General features: G+C 39.8%; 3 pseudogenes; all 3 read right to left on the bottom strand.

Annotated features, from left to right (window-relative positions):
* Positions 1 to 212: 212 nt before the first annotated feature.
* On the bottom strand, positions 213 to 2,109 carry LOC110306645 (annotated as a pseudogene).
* A 346-nt stretch (positions 2,110 to 2,455) lies between these two features.
* LOC110307445 lies at positions 2,456 to 4,845 on the bottom strand (annotated as a pseudogene).
* Positions 4,846 to 9,134: 4,289 nt separating this feature from the next.
* On the bottom strand, positions 9,135 to 9,948 carry LOC110306644 (annotated as a pseudogene).
* Between the last annotated feature and the right edge of the window lie 9,343 nt (positions 9,949 to 19,291).

Below are 19,291 nucleotides of genomic sequence, written 5' to 3'. Positions count from 1 at the left end.
AGCAGAATTCCCAAAATAGAGAGATGAAGAGAGGGAGGAGATGGTGGTATCAAATAGAACAGGGTTTAGCAGCAGTGTTTCACATCCTGGCCTATTATAAAGAAACACCTTGTGTGGGGTGAGGGCATAGATCCCAGCAGGCAAACATTAGCAGGCTCATGGAAGTGGACATGAAAAACACCTTACAGTGGACATTTCTCTTAACCTTAACTTTAACAAGTGTCTCTTGTTCCACAAACCAGTACGCTGATGAGAAGCCTGTCCTGGAAGAACGAGAGTCTATCACAGCAGTCCTTCCATCTTTTCATAAATACTTCATAAGCATTGTCCTTGGTTTGTACTGAGACAGGAATTGAAGGACTAGATCTTGGCTGCTTTGGCAATGAGCACAGCAGAGTCATCCTGAGATCTTCTCTGGTGAACAGCAGTACCCCACTTATTCTCATGGTATACCCTCAGTGCAGTGGGCACAAAATGTATGACCCTTATTTTGGGATTGGTGATCTGGGGCTTGGCACTGATGGTCACTGTGGACTTCTTCTTGATGGTGGCTGCTCTTGCATCCTCTGCCTTTGGTTGCTGAATGAGGCTGGGCAGGGCACTCAACACTCCTGGGTTGGGCAAGGGAGCTGATTGGAAATGGCCAGGTTGGGCAGAAGGAAGAGGAGGCCTCAAGGGTAGGCACATCATGCTAGGATGAGGAGAAGGGATACCTGGAAGTGCTGTAGGAGGTAGACTTGGTAGGGTTCTTTAAGGATGGTCCTCAAGGACCAGACCTGATGGGCCTGTTGGAGGCCATTGAGGTAAAAGTTGTGGTAAAGGCCCTTGGATTCCTGCCATTCCAGGTGGTCTTAGGAATGGAGGAAGACCTACACATGGGTCAGGATTCTGTAAGGGTGGGACAGGTGGTCTTCGTGGCATGGAAGCTGCTTGTATCTAAGAAGTATGAACAGACTGTAGAGCGTGTACCATCAGAGTAGGAATCTACTTTGTGCTGCTTTTGTGATTGCTTCTCTGCTTCAGAATTATCAGAGTTTTTGTCATCATCCTCTTTTGAAAATTCTTCNANTTCCTGTTCTTCCTCAGGGATATCATGACCTACCATTCGAAGCATCTTGGCATGAACAGGAGCCAGCTCCTTCATGTGCTTCTTCCTTAGGTTCCCAGACATATCAGCAAATTGAATGCCCAGACCTGACTTTGTCTCTTCAGTGATGTTGTGCTTACTGTTATCTCTGTGCCTGAACTCATACCAGTCATTCTCTGCATCCAATATGTCAGTATCACTGTCCTCAGGTCTCACATCATGCTTATCTTGATCCATGGACTTAGGATAGCCACCATCTTCGCTGGTGATGGACAGGGTATCATCATAACTCTGCTGAGCACATCCTGGACTGTACAGCATGTCATCATCCTGTCTCCAAGGGGGAAATTCTAGAGCAAAACCCACTTTACTGCCATACATCTGCAGGACTTGAGGAGGAGGTGGGCCAGGTGGAGGGCCTGGTGGTTTCTTGCCAGGAGGTAAACGTGGAACACCATGTCCCAGAAGAGGAAGGAAGGATAGTAATTGTTCCAATTGGAGGCCCATATGCTGAGATTTTCTTCAGGATGGACGTGGCTGGGCACCAGGAAGTGGAATGTCCTGAATCAAGATATTGGAAGGAGCATGTTGCATGTCACACAAAGGGGTGTTCTCTACTTCCACGTGCTGAGTGTTCTTGACAGCATCAAAATTCTGGCTTAGTTGAGCTCTCTTCTGTTTATATTCTACTTCTGGCTTTCTCAATTCTTTGTAAATATCTGGGTTTTATTTTTCATAAACTTGAAGAATTCATTGAAAGGTGTCTTGCAGCTTTTTTTTGCTTGTCTTTCAGTACTTTCTCATTCAACTGTGGCTGTTGTACTGGGTTAAACACCATCATCAAATTCCCCCCTGCCCTGGATAATCTGTTTTGGATCTTTCATCTTCAAAACTGCAGCTCATACCACCATGCACTGCTTTTTGTTCTTACTCATTTCTCTCTTCCATGCTTCCTTTTGGGCTTGGTCTATGGGGTCCATAAACTTCCCATTCTTGGTAGAGGATGTTGAACTTTGCCCCATGTTGACAATTTATATGATTTACTTCTTTTTTTTCCCACATGTTCTTTTTATTCAAGGGTTTATTCACAGGCAGTATTTAAAGTCAGTTTTTTTAAATTAAAGGCCTAAACTATAAAATTTTTATAAATATGACACTGGCAAAGAATAAGAATCTGTATAATTGAAACCCTGATTATCCTGGAGTCCAAGTTTGTAACATGGAACACAATGAACAGTAACATTCACAAGGAACAACTGAGAAACCACAGGTACTGGGTAACTTTGTCAACAAAGAGGAAGGTCAGTTCTGCCTTGCTGAGTAGGAAAGCAACAACTAGTTCTTCTGTGGCAGAGCATCAACTGTGCTTCAGAACTTCGCCTATAAAGTCTCTTTCTCCATCAGCAAATCCGAGTATCTCTGCTGAAGCTTTTTCTCTCGTTCCCGTTGCTGCTGCACATCTTCTCTTAGACACTCTAGCCTATGGGGAATAGCAGAGTCTTCATGTTTCTTGAGTTCTTCAAAAGTGCATAGCTCAAAGTGAGCCTGCTCAACCTGGTCCCATAAGTCATTCAATTGTTTCATGAGCCCCATAGCACGAGACTGGTAACCACCAAGCAAAATTTTCATCTTCTTTTCTGTCTTTTCAGCTCTCTTGGCTTCTGTTGTCATGTGACCCATGTTTCTCTCAAGTCTCTTTTCAAGTGATTCAATTCTGTCCTTGCTAGCAAGATTAGCATGGGTGTAGCAGCTCTGAGCAGGAAGATAGAGGACTTGATTGTAGCATTCCTCCCACACCTGGTTGTAAGCTTCAATGGAGAGTTCTCCATGGCTCATTCCTTGTTTTACCACTTCCATCTCTTGTACCAGAGCATCCTGGGCCTTTTTCAGATCTTCTTTGGAGAACTTCTCATAAGGGCTATGCTCAGGATAGGTAATGTGCTCTGAATTGTTGGTAGCAAGCCCGACATTTTTTCCTTTTTTATTTCCAGATGGTCCGTAGGGATGATGTAGAAGATCATAATGAAGCATCGTAATCATTTCTTTTTTGATCAGTTATTCACTATTCTGTAAATCTGTTAGAGGTGATTCTACATTTAAAGGTCTTAAAATAGTTTCATTTACTTCAGACAGTCTGGGTAGATCCTTCTGAACAGTTTTGTGCATTTCTTTTATTTCCATTACAGGCTCAGCATCTCTTATGGCATGCTTTCGAGCATCCACATCAGTAGCATCTTCAATATAGGTATCATCTATTTCATGTTCTTCCAGTTCCTTCTCAGCATTTTCAGGCAGAACAATTTCAAAATTGTTCTTAGGTGCAGGGAGGCCTAACAACCCTACATGGAGATGTTCACAAGATTCTCTGTCCATCTGCTTCACATAAGAGGGCTCACTGTAGTCTGCCATTCTGTCCTCTGGATTAATGTTTAACTTGTCTCTAAGTGGTGTTCTAACTGGGGTGGCATCAGAGACTGGTTTAGGGGTTGTTCCACTTCGTGGAGTCAGCCATTCAGCTCCATTAGGTGGAGTCCTGAAAGGGGTAGACAGAACTGTATTTGGAGTCTGCACAACCTGCCACTGTGGGGTTACACCAGAGAAGTCACTCTCATGCAGGGGGGGATTAAGCCCACCTTTCAATTGAGTGTCCACATTGGTCAAGGCCATGAGGTTCTGAGCTTCCTGTAGAATCCTGTCTTGAGAGTCTGGTGTCCATGGGCTTCTCAGAGCAATGTTGTTTTTGTTTGTGGCATCGTACAGAGACAGGAGAGTGCTAGAAGGAGTTTGTTATTCCAGACTCCTCCACTGTCTGCAGTGCAACTTCACTGGCCTGGCCTACCTTGACAACTTCNTGGAGTTCAGCATCTGAAATCTGAGGCGCAGGCAACCCTAGTTTGCTTCTCTTTTCAGTAATCTCAGAGACACCACTAGTTTGGAGGATAGCTGTTTATCTTTTTTTTTTTTTCTCTCTTCCTCCTTTTTCAAATCTTAGCTCCCCATCAAGATCCTGTTGTCGTAATTGCCTGAAATCTGCAACAAGGGCCTGGTAATTCTCCTCAGAAGTATCATAAAAACCAGGAGCAGGCTTTTTTTTCAAATGGGAATTCAGCATTATAATCGACTCCTCTCTTCTTTTTCCTTTTCTTCTGAAACTCTATAGCAGCTGCTCAAAGCTCTCATCTTTTCTGGAGGGCAGCAAGGCGCCTTGCTTCCTCCAACTGCTTTTCTCTTGCTTTCCTTTTAGCCTTCTTTCCTTGAGTATTGGCCAGACGGGCTCGAGCCTCAGAAAGCATCTCAAGTTCATCTTCATCCATGTGAATTGGATCAGGCCGGGCTGGTTTGGTTTCTGGGTTTGGATCTATCTCTCCAGGCTTAAGTTTTCGGGGATCATCTGTTGTTTCCTCTTCATTGTCCCTTTGTGCAGTTTTGTCCAGGAGGAACTCATAGTGTTCCAAGCACTGGGCTGTTTTTCTTCCTATGATCAGAGTAATGGTCCTCCACTGCGTTGGCATCAGCTTGGCCAAGTGCAAGAGTTTTTCTACCTCTTCTCTGGACCATTCAGTTTTTTTAATACTTGGATCCAGCCATTCGTACCATCTGGCTTTGCACTGCTTTGCCGATTTCCTATGCAGCAATGAGGCAATCCTAGACCACTGGTTTTTCCCATATTTCATTACTGCTGCTTTCAAAATTTCATCCTCTGTATTCCTCCACATTCCTCCTTTTATCATGATCCGGGGCATTTTGGCAGCAGTATGTCCCAGCAAGCAGCCAAGAGGAGCTTTGAGAACATAGTAATGGTGCTTTGGTCACGGACTCAGGGAGGCCACTTCCTACAAGAGCAACCTTCTGCTTATGGATTCAGAGAAGCCACTTCCTTCAAGAGCGACCTTCTGCTTTTCATATGATTTACTTCTTAATTTTAAAGCAGGAATGACTGTGAGGTTCCTGGGCAGGCAAGAGCAGCTAGAAGGTTCTCCTGGAGAAATTTCTGAGAAGGGAACTTCACCTCTGCCTCAGGCTCAGCCACGCAGACACTGCCATCTTGAAACCTCATGCCTTGGAAAGAAAGAATTTATATTTATCAAAACTTCTGCACACAACAATTAATTGTATAGCTTAATAGAAATTTCTTTTTTATCATTCTGAGGAATGTAGATATTTTTAAAATGTAACAGTTTAAGATTTCATAAAACACTTAATAGACTCAGATACCATTTCTATACATTTTAAAGAAGTTTAGAGTACCCAATATTATAAGGTAATTTGTGTTTATCAGACTTTTAATATATCACTAGAACACTTACAAATATGCACTGCTGCACTTTGAATGGACATGCTCAAAACATATAATAAAACCAATTCCATGGCTGGTGAGATTGCGTAGCAGTTGAAAGCACTGGCTGTTCTTCCAGAGCACCTGAGTTCAATTCCCATCAACCACATGTTGGTTCACACCAATTTGTAATGGGTTCCAATGTCCTCTTTTGATGTGTCTGAGAACAGCTCTAGTATGCTCATGTAACTAAAAAACTCTTAAGTTGTTTTTAAGTTCACAAATGAATGAGAAATTAAAGCCTCAGGTTTTGTTACTTAGTTCTACTTTTGAAACAAATTTATGCATTAAAGCAGTTGACATAGACACATATGACCATTATACGAAGTCCTGGTGCATCCAGTGAAAACATAACAGCAAAGACCAACCAGAAAGTTCATCTCCATCTCCTTAGGATGTGAGAAAGGCTTAATAACAAACCAACCAACCAGAATAGAGCTATACAAATTAACACTAAAAGTAAAACAAATTCTCCAGAAACACTACTGAGTTCATTGTGTGCTGACCATCTACTTACTTCTGGGTATGGGGCTTTCCCTTAAGAATGGATTTTTACATAGTGAGACTCCTTTGGGGAAAGCTAACTTTTCTTTCTCTATTTTTCTTTATTTTATTTTTAATTTCTTTGTTTCTTTGAGACAGGGTTTCTCTGTATAGCCCTGGTTGTCCTGGAACTCACTTTGTAGACCAGGCTGGCCTTGAACTCAGAAATCTGCCTGCCTCTGCCTACCAAGTGCTGGGATTAAAGGTGTGTGCCACCATGCCCGGCATTTTTTTTTTTTTTTTGAAAACTAACTTTTTCTTTGTGAGCAGTTATAGGAGATAGTGTCTGGAACTAAGCCAGGTCCTATGTAAGAAGAGCCAGTGCTCAGAAAGAATAATGTGTCTCTCCAGCCAGTATTTGCTGCTTTTTATAAATGACATTTAAAAACATACAAATGAAAGCTAAATGAAGCATTGTATCCACCAAGCCTGGCCATATTGAGATTTCATTTTTCACCATTGCTATGACATGCACAAAATGCACACCGAACCCCTGGATTTTTTCTGTGTGCATCCATTTCAAATTGTAGCTTTCCGCTTATAGTCCTACTAATATATATTAGAGTGCCTGAGGAAGACTCAAATGTTTGCTACCTCTAAAACTTAGTAAGCACAACTCACTCTTATTTATCTGTATCAAGGCTACTACCACACTAGTAAATATCACATGTTGGTTCTACCTTCATTTCTGTGGCTATTGTTAAAATATTCTGGCAAATCAAAATTTACAGGAGGAGGGGTTTATCTGGCTTACAATTTCAGGTTACAACCTACAAAGTAATGTCAAGCCAGCTAGTTAAATCCCACACACAGAAGCAAGAGGGACTTGCTTTCTTGTAGGAAAGGAAGGAGGGAGGCAAGCAGGCAGGCAAAGCAACTGATGAAAGACACCAGCAGCCTAATCATCAATGAAGCCCACAAGAGCTTCTAGCCATGATCATGGCCAAGTTACCTCGCTCTGACCCTGAGCCTGAAAAGTCTGGTTAGAAAAATGGAAAATATATGTACTCCCAGACCCTTGCATATCCAGAACCCAAATCAACTCCTTACCTGGTGAGCACCATCTTCTCTGAAGGAGGATTGAGACACAGAAGAGAGATGATTCTTTCAGAGATAGGGTTTGTCTGTGTAATCCTGGCTGCCCTGAAACTCTTTCTACAGACCAGGTTAAGCTAGATCATATATCTTCTTGCCTCTGCCACCCAAGTTGAAGGCAGCAAGGAGAACCTACTGTGTCTCACCCTGGGCAGAGCTTGAGTATATATATATTTCCCCAAAGCCCAGCCTCCACAGTGGCACACCTCCTCCAACCAGGCCACACCTCCAGATAGGACCACACCCTGCTCCAAGCATAATTAAATCACCACACCAACAAAACAAACAAAAGGACAATTCTTACTTGATACTTGCTTTCTATGGTGATGAGATACAAAAGATGCTACCAAGGACAATGTTAAAATAATGAATGTGGGAAATCAGAAATGCCTAGACCATAACCTGGGTTGTAGGTTTGGAAGAAAGGGATCGGTTTGTGTTCTTACAGTCAAGTCTCATTTTCTGCAGGGGCATATCATTTGGGCTGCTTGTACCATAATGATCCCTCTTTGTCCTCTGGTTATATAGAGTACAGCAACTTTACTACAACACAACTAAGAAAATAGATCTGTCAAAGTGAATTCGTGTCAGAATGGGAAAAGGCCCTTGCTGACATGCTTTACTACCTGAGTACAGTCTCAGATAGATAGAGAAAACAGACAATCAGACAATCTCAGATTGTTCTCTTACTTTCACAGAGGTGTTATAGTTGTATTACACACACACACACACACACACACACACACACACTCCACACTCATATACTACATGTAACCAAACTTAGAACTTAGTTCATAATATATATATATATATATATATATATATATATATGTGTGTGTGTGTGTGTGTGTGTGTGTGTGTGTGTGTGTGTGTGTGTGTTTTGTCTGCATAGCTATCTGAAACCACATGCATGCTTGGTGCCTGAAGATGCTAGAAGAGGGCATTGGACCCACTGGGTACTAGAGCAGCAGATGTTTCTTCTCAGCAACCATGTTAGTGTTTGGGATTAGTGCTCTTAAGTGGTTGCTTTTTGACCTAGTCTGAAGAGACAGAATGAGGGTAAGTTTTAGAGACTCAGATTAATTGCATTGAACAAGGAAGTCTCAGAAATGCCCGTCATAGACTTTGTTCTCTGCTTACATCACATGAAGAGCATTTGGAATACGTTGAAAGGAAAAATATAAAATACATAGGTCAAGTATTAAAAGGGCACCAGGAATAGAAATGGAGCTGAATCCTGAGTTCAAGGATATTAAATTGAATCAAGGGAGTACTGAACTTGTTTCAAGATCCAACACAGCAAAATTTAATCCCAGGAGATAAAGCCAAACAGATCTCTGAGTTCAAGGTCAGCCAAAAACAGAACAAGTTCTAGGTGAAGAAAAGCTTAAATGCAGGCATGGTAGTACACACCTTTAATGCCAGGAGACAGGCAAATAGATGTCTGAGTTCAAGGTCAGTCTTCACAGCAAGTTCCAGGACAGTCAAGCTTAGGCAGTGAAGGAGATGGGAAAGATGAAGATAGTGATAATGTAATAGAACAAGATCCTGCAAACAGCAGAACTTGTCAGCTTTGGCCATGTGGGTTTGGATTTATAATCAAAAAGAGTAGGAGGCTACTAGGACAAGTTATATTGATTAGCTGGAGTTAAAAAATTAATTGTGATTAAGAAGAGACCAGTATCATTGAGGTGAAATCTTCTGAGAAGTATTTTCTGAGTATACAAAGCAATTGTGATCCAGAGAAAAGCAATGCACCTCCTGCTGAAGCTCTACTTGGTAACATGTAAGTGCCACCCAGGTGGTACTGATGTTGAGATAGAAGGGTAATAAAAGCACTGTCGTCTGGGAGCTTGACATATGTGACCCACACTCTGGTCTCACAAAAGTTCAAGCATGGAGTGACATCCCCAAGGGGTCTGATGGGAAGCACTTAACAAATTTTAATCTACAGGAAAATAAGTAGGAAAAGGAAAAGGGTGGGAGAATAGGTAGCCTTTTAGCTAAACTGCCTTGGACTATGGAGCAGAAGGCAGTGAGGATGTAGCAGAGGTCTTGTAGAATACAGACACACTATGGCTTTATACAAACTAAGAGCATGCCTTCAGATGGTCTTTTAGAAAAACTGTACAGTTTGGCTTCTTCCAAAAACGTGTCCAAACCAAAAGGATCTTCCTCAAAGTGAAATGGTCCATTTGAGCCTCTCTGTCTATGGTCTGAACAAGAAAACACCTTAACAGGAATGAATCTGTAGGACTTTTTCCTGGTTCTGAGGTCATCACCTTACATGTCATGGTCCAGAATTTTACTGGGCCTGTGGATACTCTGAGCCACATCATTCCCACCTCTCCAGGCCTGATCATAAACAATGTAATTTTCATCCTCTCCTCCTGCAAGCCCCTGGCAAGGTTGAAGAGCCTTTGTTCATACTTGACTTCATTGGAAGTTCAAGGATTGGGCACACCAAGAGCAATGACTTCACTGACATCTCCATTTTCATTTCTCTGTTCGTTTGACTTGTTATCAGGAGCTGCCCTGGAAACATTCCAGTCACAGTGCTTCTCTTTTTGCCTGCCATAAAGGATTTCATCCCTTTTTCATGTCTCCCCATCCTCTTTTCCACATAGACTTTCAACCCAGTTCTCCTTTTTTACTTTCTGGGCCATTTCTCTAAGTTTCTCTTTATTCTTTTTTTGTTTGTTTGTTTTTGTTTTTGTTTTGTTTTTTTTAGCTATCTTTTTCTCCAATTTGGCTCACATTTCCACAGCTTCATGTACCTTCAGATCAGCAAAAGATAGTGCTTCAGGCAGTTTGCAAATTTTCATTTATATGTATAGACTGCAGCCCTTTTTCCACCAGCAGTCACTTGTTAATCCAATGGAATCATAAAGTTTTGAGTTCTTCTAGTTGGATACATGGAGGGATCTTCCATTCTAGCTGTTCTTTAAAAGTCTTCTTAGTAGGACAGTGCATCATTGGCACTTTAGGAGAAGGTGGTCCACAGGGAATTTTCTTACTCATCTTGAATGTTGGAGGCTCCATTGGGTATTTCTGCAATTCTACCATCAAAATAACCCTCTGTTTAGCTCCAGAATTGAATGTTCCTCCTTGCTGAGATGGCATGGCAGCAGCAACCTTCCTTGATACTATCTTCTGCAAGGCTACTCTTGTCATTTCTGTTATCTCTTCACTGTTCTCTTCATAGAGACATTGCAGATCTGGGTCATCTACATATATAACTTCCTTTGGATCTAGGTCATGGTATTTGCTGTAAATGTCCTTTTCTTTTGGTGGTCCATGTTGAATATCATATTTAATTTTTCCTTCATGATGCAACTGAATGGTCATTGAATTTGACACTTTTATTTTTGCCCCTTATCCAAACCATACTGGCCATATGGATCTCTGGGAGCACCTCCATCTCCAAAGTCCTCTAACATGCACAGAATCCAGCTTTTCTTGTATCTGGATCAGGGAGGCTCCATTCCAGAGGTGACCCACAAGGTCTTCTGTGATATATGCGATCTTTTCCTGTCTTCAGTATCAAGTTAGTCCTGAGATAACTGAGAATGGATGCCAAACAACAGGATTTGAAGGCTATTAACTCAATTGAGCCAAAGTCAAATGAATTCACAAAGACTGAATTTGTAAGCATAGGACCACCATGTGTCCTCAATATATTTTGTGTTACCTACTATTTATTTATTTATTTATTTATTTATTTATTTATTATTAGATATTTTCTTTATATACCTTTCTGTGGCCTCCCTTCCCCCCAGCCTGGAACCTGCCTGCTCAAGGGTGGAGCTACCGGCTCATTCGTCCTGCCACGCCCACTGCTGGAACCTGCCCTCTGCTGCCTGGAGGCACACACGTGTTCGTCCTGCTACTGGACCCTGAGTTACTTGGCGGGAAATTGGGTTCCCTCCCCCTTCCTTTATAAACTGAGTGTCTGGAAATATTAAATTGAGTCTTGATCAGAGTTTTGTCTTGACTCCATTGTTTCTTCCGCCCCGTCTAGATTCCTCTCTTTGCAGGGAACTGCCATTCTCAGTGAACCGTTCGTGTTGTGGACCGCGGGCGGGCTGCAACACCTTTCAAATGCTATCCCAGAAGTTCCCTATACCCTCCCTCCACCCTACTCCACTACCCACCCAGTCCCACTTCTTGGCCCTGGCATTCCCCTGTACTGGGGCATATAGAGTTTGCAATACCAATGGGCCTCTCTTCCCTGTGATGGCCATCTAGGCCATCTTCTGCTACATATGCATCTACAGATATGAGATCTGGGGGTACTGGTTAGTTCATATTGTTGTTCCACCTACTTTTAATAAGGGTTCAGCCTCTCCTCTAGCTTACCATCCAATGGAGATAAGGGTACAGAAAATGTATTAGAATATGAGGAAGTAGACCTGTTCAGCAATAGTTCTTTGGGGATGAGTTGATCTTCTTTGGAAGAAGTTCTGCAACATTGCTTACACCAAACATGACTCAGAAGTTGCAGACCAGTTCTCAAGGCAGGTAGATAGCAGGCACCTGTAACTCAATCATGAAGAATCCAGATGGCTCATCAACTGGCCTAAGGCTGCTGAAGCAGTAAGCAGCTGCAGAAAACTCACAAGCGGTTCTTGGGTGAGTTTCTCTCAATATCAGTATTACCACAAGTTGAGGTAAACAACACTACATAAGGCAAACCAATATATGTCTGTCATTAGCTAAGAATAATGAGGTGGAGCAAACCAACCCAAGGCTGAGTGCAAAACTTCCACTGTGTATGGGATCATATTTATACTCCTTCTTCAATGATCCTTTCATGTGTTTGCTATATGCAGACATCCTTTTACCTGTGACTGCTTCAGGAATAGTTTCTTTCACAAGTGTCTGCTTCAAGTAAAAGGTCTTTCATGTGTTTGCTTTAGCAAGTGTTTTTTTTTTTTTTTTGTTTTTGTGTGTATATATTACACTTTTAAGTTTAGTACTTTTATGGAACTCCAGAGTGTTTTCATATTGTTGGTCCTTTTCAATTTTCTCCAGGCAGAGTTTTCACTAATTAACTATGCTTGTTAATACAGGCCTATTATTGCAGTAAGTTCAAAAAACTATTTCAGCTTCTATGATTCTGCCATGTCCTGAGCTGCTGCAGCATTTCAGTTACTTATGTCAACTTTCTCATTCCTATGTCCAATTATTGTGTAAGTCTTTTTACTTTGTCTGTTATACTATGTAGGTGAGTAATTTATCTTCTGAACACAGGATCTCTGCCTGAACAGTAGCCTGATGAAGACAGGAGAAAAGCTGTTATCCCTTGTCATTCCCTTTTTAAAAATGAGATCTGAAAGAGCTGGTTCCAACTGCCACCAAGGAGGAACCTGGCACTGAGAGGGACATTGCAGTAACATTGGCACAAGTTAAAATCTCCGATGTATAAATAATTATCCCCACATAAACTATGTCCACTTCTCCCTTTAGCTTAGATCCATGAACAGTGAAGTTAATGGTATAAAGTTTTTCTCAAGTAAGACTCTGTAACTTGAGTGTAAGTCATGACAAACCTAACTGCATGGAAGCTCATGACAAGCAGGGGACACAATGAGGCCAGAAATCCACATAGAGAGATGAGAAGGGTCTGGATGGTACACTGTATTGTCTGTGGTTTCCTTTCTTAATTGTATTAACTAGTCTGTCCTGCTGTGATTGACATGTGATATCTCCATGTTCAAACACTGTAAAGATTCTTTGTGAAACACTTCCTAGATGCCTGTTTATTTGTTTGTATGGCTTTTTATAATTTCTGAGTAAAATCATACAATGTGTTGTAATAACTGATCTCCCTATCCACAACTTATTTCAGATCCTTCTTACCTTCCAACTTACCCAATTACAAACCTTTTTATCTGTTTTTTTCTGAAAAAGAAAAAAAATGAAAAAAATTGATGGGGATTTAAAGTAAACAACAACAAAATACAAACAAACATGCAAACAACAAAACCGACTAAAACAAACCAGGACATACACACACACACACACACATATACATATTCACAGACACACAAACAAATAGACAAAGACACACACAAACACACACACATATACATATTCACAGACACAGAAACAAATAGAGAAATAACACACACAAACACACACACACACACATACACACAGAGACACAGAGAACCATACATATATACAGATAGACACACACACACACAACCATAGATACAGATACAGACACACATCCATACACATTTTCCAACACAGACACACACACACACAAACAGACAGACACATTCACATACAGACACACACACAAAAACACAGTCACACACACACACACACACATACACACACACAAACATGCACACTCACACAGATAGTAAAATCAGTAAAATCACAGCTCCAGAGTCATGTTATATAGGCAAATTTAGGTGAGACAAAAATATGTAAACCAGGTTATATTGAAAAGAAATATCTTTAGATGGAAAAAATATCTGCAGAAATACCATTGACCACGTGTTTTGTTGGCTATCAACTTCAAAGCTTGTCTTCCATGATTAACTGTGCTTAATATCTCTTGTGCAACTCCATTGAAGAAAATTAATTTTTCTTTGTATGTGAGTGTCAATTGCAGAAATTCTTGCTTAGGGCTGAGAACTTGTGTCCATTTCTTCCTCCCAGTTGGGGGATTTTAATCTGGATGGACTTGGTTCAGGCTCTGTGCCTTCAGTCATAGTCTCTCTGACCTCATATCTACATCAGTCCACTTGGTCCAGAAGACACTCCTTCCTTGAAGACATCCAACTCTCATAATCTGCTCAATTTTAAAATTCTTTACTCTCGTTTTATGCATATTTCTTTATATCATCTTTGTAAAATTCCCATACTCTGATGAGTCAATTCTTTTCTACAGGATTCAACAATTAAATATACCAAAAAAAAAAAAAAAGAAATCAAATCTTGGAACATATATGAATCAGAACATGAGACACTAGTCTTAAGGACATGGGTGAACATTCAGTATGTTTTTCCCATTCCATGCATACACTCATAGATTATATATTTCATGTTTTACCACTGAGTTATATTCCTTTTTCTATATGAACAACTTTGTCACCTTTTATTTGTGGTGTTTTGGAAACGTGGGATGATTATTTGTTCCTCTATATGCTGTTTATAGAGCATGAATACCATGCTGTGAATAAACATGTGTGTGCAAATATTTCTATAATAAGATGTAGAATCCTTAGAGTACATGTTTGGAAGGGATACACTGGGATACAACATGATTTTGATTATTAATTTTTGGTGAATTTTCATAGTACTTTATACAATGTAAGTACTGTCCAAAGCCTTTGTTTCGAGATGATATAGGACTTAGTAGACCCCAGTCATATTGATAAAGGTCATGTTGTCAAACTGCCTTATAAACATTTATGTTTATACCCAGTAGATTGTCTGAACCTTTATCACAGTGGCTCATATGTAACTGTTTGTAAATATTGATGCAGACATTCATGAGTTGTTTGAGAATTGAGTATGATTGACATAGTACACAGCCACAGATGAGTAATGATAAAAACCTCTTACCACTGAATCAAGGGGCATCAAAAACAGGGCAAATAAGGATGTATGATATAGAAAATTAGGTTAACAGACATTAAATTCTATCTCTAGGGATTTAACTATTTCTTCATAGTGTACATATGAACTCTCAATAGCTATATTTACTAGGAGAAGACACAAACAAATCAAAGCAGTGAAAACTACCACATGAGAGACACCAAAATGACTGAGCAGGTAAAGATGTCTATGTGCAAGCTCATGAATATCAGTTTAATTCCTTAGATTTGAATTATATAAGTTTCTGTTATCACCACTAAGAATAGTATAACAATTAAAAAATTACCACATGGATGGGGAGGTATTCTTAAGGCACACCAAGCTGAAGGTCTTTTAGCATTTGAAAACTGATGGGCAAAATTAATCTACTTTGAGGGGAAAATTTCTGGAGTTCCACTCTTTACTACTGATGATTCTATCTATGTTTATATCATTAGTACTAACTAAACTCACATTTCTTATTAGTTAATGAAATAGAAGTGTTAGGATGTTTGGAAAGAGACTTATTGGAAGGTTCCAAATGGAACAATAGGGACTTAGTGTTGGTAGGTCCAGAAAATGGACTTAGTGATAAAATCTTTTGTTAACACATCTATAGGTTATATCTACAATTTAGTTACTCATGATAGCGGTCCATTAATCATTGATATGTAAATATTTTAAGTCCACTTAATTTTATTCTTTTTAGCAAAGTTTGAAGTATATAAAGTGTGTGAAACTCAAATATTACTTGCAGAAATCTGAAAGAAGTTTCTAATTCTCAAAAGATAGACGTTTTTGGAATTTACCACTGAAATCATCATCATCAACAACATCACCATGTCCACCGTCACCATCACCACCACCACCATCATCATTGCAAAGTACCATGTGTAAACCAAAGTGTTAACATTGTCCCAAAGTTGACCAACAGACCCAGGCCAAAAAATCTATTGAGAGCTTAACCCTTGAAGTTACATCCAAAGCATCTGCCCGGGACTCAGGGAAAGGATGTGAGATGCATTTCCTCAGAGATGAGTAGGATTTGGACCTATGCATCCTGTTGTCTAATCCATGTGCCTTCTCAGTCCTTCTTCTCCAGTTGTTGCCCAGCTGGTTCTTATGTAAGATATACCCTGCTCATGAATGTGCAAATTACTTGAGTCTATGTCAGTAAATACAGGGATGTCCACACCCTGAAAACAGCCTTTGATCAGAGTCCTCTCCACTGTCCCTGAACACACTGACTCTAACCATGGGATGGAGCTGCATCTTTCTCTTCCTCCTGTCAGTAACTACAGGTAAGGGGCTCACTGTTTCCAAATCTGAAGAGGAGATAGGGTTGGAGGTGACAATGACATACACTGTGCCTTTCCCACCCACAGATGTTAACTCCCTGGTTCAGCTACACCAGTGTGGGGCTGAGGTTGTGAGACTCAGTGATGGTGTCTTGCTCAACTTCTGTCTACAAATTTAGCAACTACTGTGAACTGTATAAAGCAGAGGCCTGGACAGGCTCTTGAGTGGATTGGATGAATTGATCCTTGAAGTTTTGGTACTACCTACAATCAGAAGTTCAAAGGACAGGCCACATCTACTATAGATAAATCTTCCAGCACAGACTTCCTGCAAGTAATATCCTGATATCTGAGAACTCTAAAGACTATTACAGTGAAGACAAAGGGTTGTAATCTCATCCTGAGTGTGTAAGAATCCCCAGAGGAGCAGAAATCTGCCCTGTCACTGAGATGACCAAAAAGTCTAACCTTTAGACTTGTTCAGAAATAGTAATATTGAATCTCCATTTTTATGCCTCCTCCTCAAAGTCCTACGTCACTTTTGTCTTGTTTTTAAAAAGACATCTGTGAATAAAGCTGTGCTGATTTAGGATAAACCTACAAGACAGCATATATTGCCAACATCTTCAGTGGTGACCACCTCTACTGACATGTTTTTACTCCACAAAACAATAAAAGGGAAAACTGTGGTGATGCATGATAAAAATATCACTGGATTCTGAGAGACCAGAACTGTTGTTGAAATAGTTGGAGATAATGAATAATTTGAATTTGACCTATAAAATCCAAATCACCAACATCTGGGCAAAGAAACACTCTTCATATTCTTTAGTATTAAGTGATCCTAGAAGAGTAGTTAACTCTGGCTCTGTTCTAGCAGAAGTCCCACTCTCTTAGAATGTGAGAAATACTTATATTAAAATGCATAGGTTTGCATATAGAATTCCTGTAGTTTGTTCAAAATATTATTAGATAACTTTTCATAGAATTCATTTACCAACATATACTTGTCAATTGAGGTAGGTTCTGTGATTATTCATAAATGGCTGTTCTTATATTTACTGTCTTAGCAGTCTCACTAATACAGGGTTGTTCACAAAACCAGCAGTGCCACATTAGTACCCTCTTCCATAACCCTGTGAGGATGGAACTACTTACTGTGTGTTGGCCTTCTCTTGCTGGACATGTGTCCACGCTTAAGTATTGTTAATAGACCCAATGTTGTTCCATTGGAGAAAGCTAATTTTCTATGCCAAACAAGTGTGAATTCCAGAAACTTCTTAGTTAAGAGTGAGAACCTTTGGCCATAACACTCTCTCAGCACTGGGACACCATGTGGATTGAGTCTCTGCATACCTTGTTCATGCTCTCACATGAGAGAGAGTCCTGTTATGTCTGGAAGACAGTTCTTTGGAGCCAGATCCTCTGTCTCTTTTATCCTTTTCAGCATTTTATTTTTTTCTCAGAAATGAGGTTTAATTGTAAAGTTATTTTGAAACTTAGAGTAAGTGCAATACCTCATATTCTTGTGGCACCTATGAGGACTCTCTAACCATTAACTCATGGTGAGTTGTCCTATGATGGGCACTGAGATGTTCAATTAATAACTCATATCATCTGGGAGCTGCACTGCCCTCCATACTCGTACCTCTGTCCCAATATACCTAGGTCAAAATAAATCATACAGCCCATCTGTATACTTTCTACTTGGTCTCTGAAAACACATATCCTACACAGCCATAGAGCATGCCCAGACCCAGATCACTGAGACAATTGCAATAACTGATCAGTGAGTATTATCTGAATACCAGCAATTTCTCATAGAATTTCCTTGCATTCAGTATTTTTTATAAAAATACTATAGCAGAAGATCCATAAATGTTCATGGAAATCTCAACATAATATTACTCTATTAACACTAAGATATTCCTAAATATATGTTTGGCAACTATGAACTGTACATTATATCTCAAGAGGTTTTCATAGAAAATTTGTAATTTTTTTCTCTTTTTACTTCATAATGCATTTTGTTTTAATCTCAGAATTCCTGGTTTGTTTTTCATGCTACATACATTTTATTTCCTCTTTATTTTAGTTTTTCCCTACATTGAAACATCTTTCCTTTTATCTTACTGCTCTTATAACACTTAACATTGGTTTATCCTACACCACTGTCATTTTTCTCCATGCCCCACCACCATTTCGTGTTTGAACCACTCTGCCTTATCTCTATGCATTCTTTGCATTCATTTTACCTCAATTTTATTACATCATCTCCTTTAATTCATGTGACCCTATTGGCCAATTTCTACTCTCTTGGTTTCTACAAATTAAACACACAATAAAATAGTCAAATCAGTGAACATTATTACAGACATAGGTTACCACATTCAGCATATTTTTAAAGGTCAGTTTATACCTTTAAACTTCATAATTTGTGTTTTACTATGAGTAGTAGTACTTCATTGTCTATACATCCCCCATTGTCAATATAGCGGGATATTATACAAATACTGGCACAACTTAAAACAGCTGTTGTATAAATCACCATCTACAGGTAAACTAGAACCACTTCTCCCTTCAGCTGAGGTCTGTGAACAATGAAGTTACAGGGATGCCATTTTTCTTAAGCCAGACAGTGCAACTTCAGTGTAAGCCTTTTCAAACCTACATGCAGTGGGGCAATTGACCAGCAGATGGCACACAAATGCTACAAATCCCCAGAGAGAAGAGGTAGTTATGAAAGGGACTCTGTATCCTCTGTGGTTATCTTTCTTAAGTGTATTAACTGATCTTCCCTGCTATGATTAACATGTGATGTCTCTGTGCTCATTAGATTCTTTACTCATTCATTCTCAGATTAATGTTCATTTTTTTTGGCTTCTATAAGCTTTTCAACAAAAGTAATACAGTGTATTCTAATAACCTTATCCCATCTCCAATTATTTCCAGATTCATCCTATCTTTGAATTAACTCAACTACACATCTTATTTTCTTTCAGAAAATAAGCAAACAGAAAGAAAGGAAGGAAGGAAAAAAAAAGGAAGAAAGGCAGGGAGGAAGGAAGGAAGGATGCAAGGAAGAAGGAAAGAAAGAAAGAAAGAAAGAAAGAAAGAAAGAAAGAAAGAAAGAAAGAAAGAAAGAAAGAAAAGAAAGAAAGAGAGAAAGAAAGTTAAGTTAAAGGGGAATTAGAAAGAAACAGAAGCAAAAAAAAATTAAAAACAAGACCCAGAAACACACACATACACAGTCTAATGGGGTCAAATCATCAGAGAGAGAGAGAGAGAGAGAGAGAGAGAGAGAGAGAGAGAGAGAGAGAGAGAGAGAGAGAGAGA

This window comes from Mus caroli, chromosome 12, assembly GCF_900094665.2.
Source record: "Mus caroli chromosome 12, CAROLI_EIJ_v1.1, whole genome shotgun sequence".
NCBI lineage: Eukaryota > Metazoa > Chordata > Mammalia > Rodentia > Muridae > Mus > Mus caroli.
Note: the sequence above shows the minus strand (reverse complement) of the source record. Positions and strands in the feature narration are given on the sequence as shown.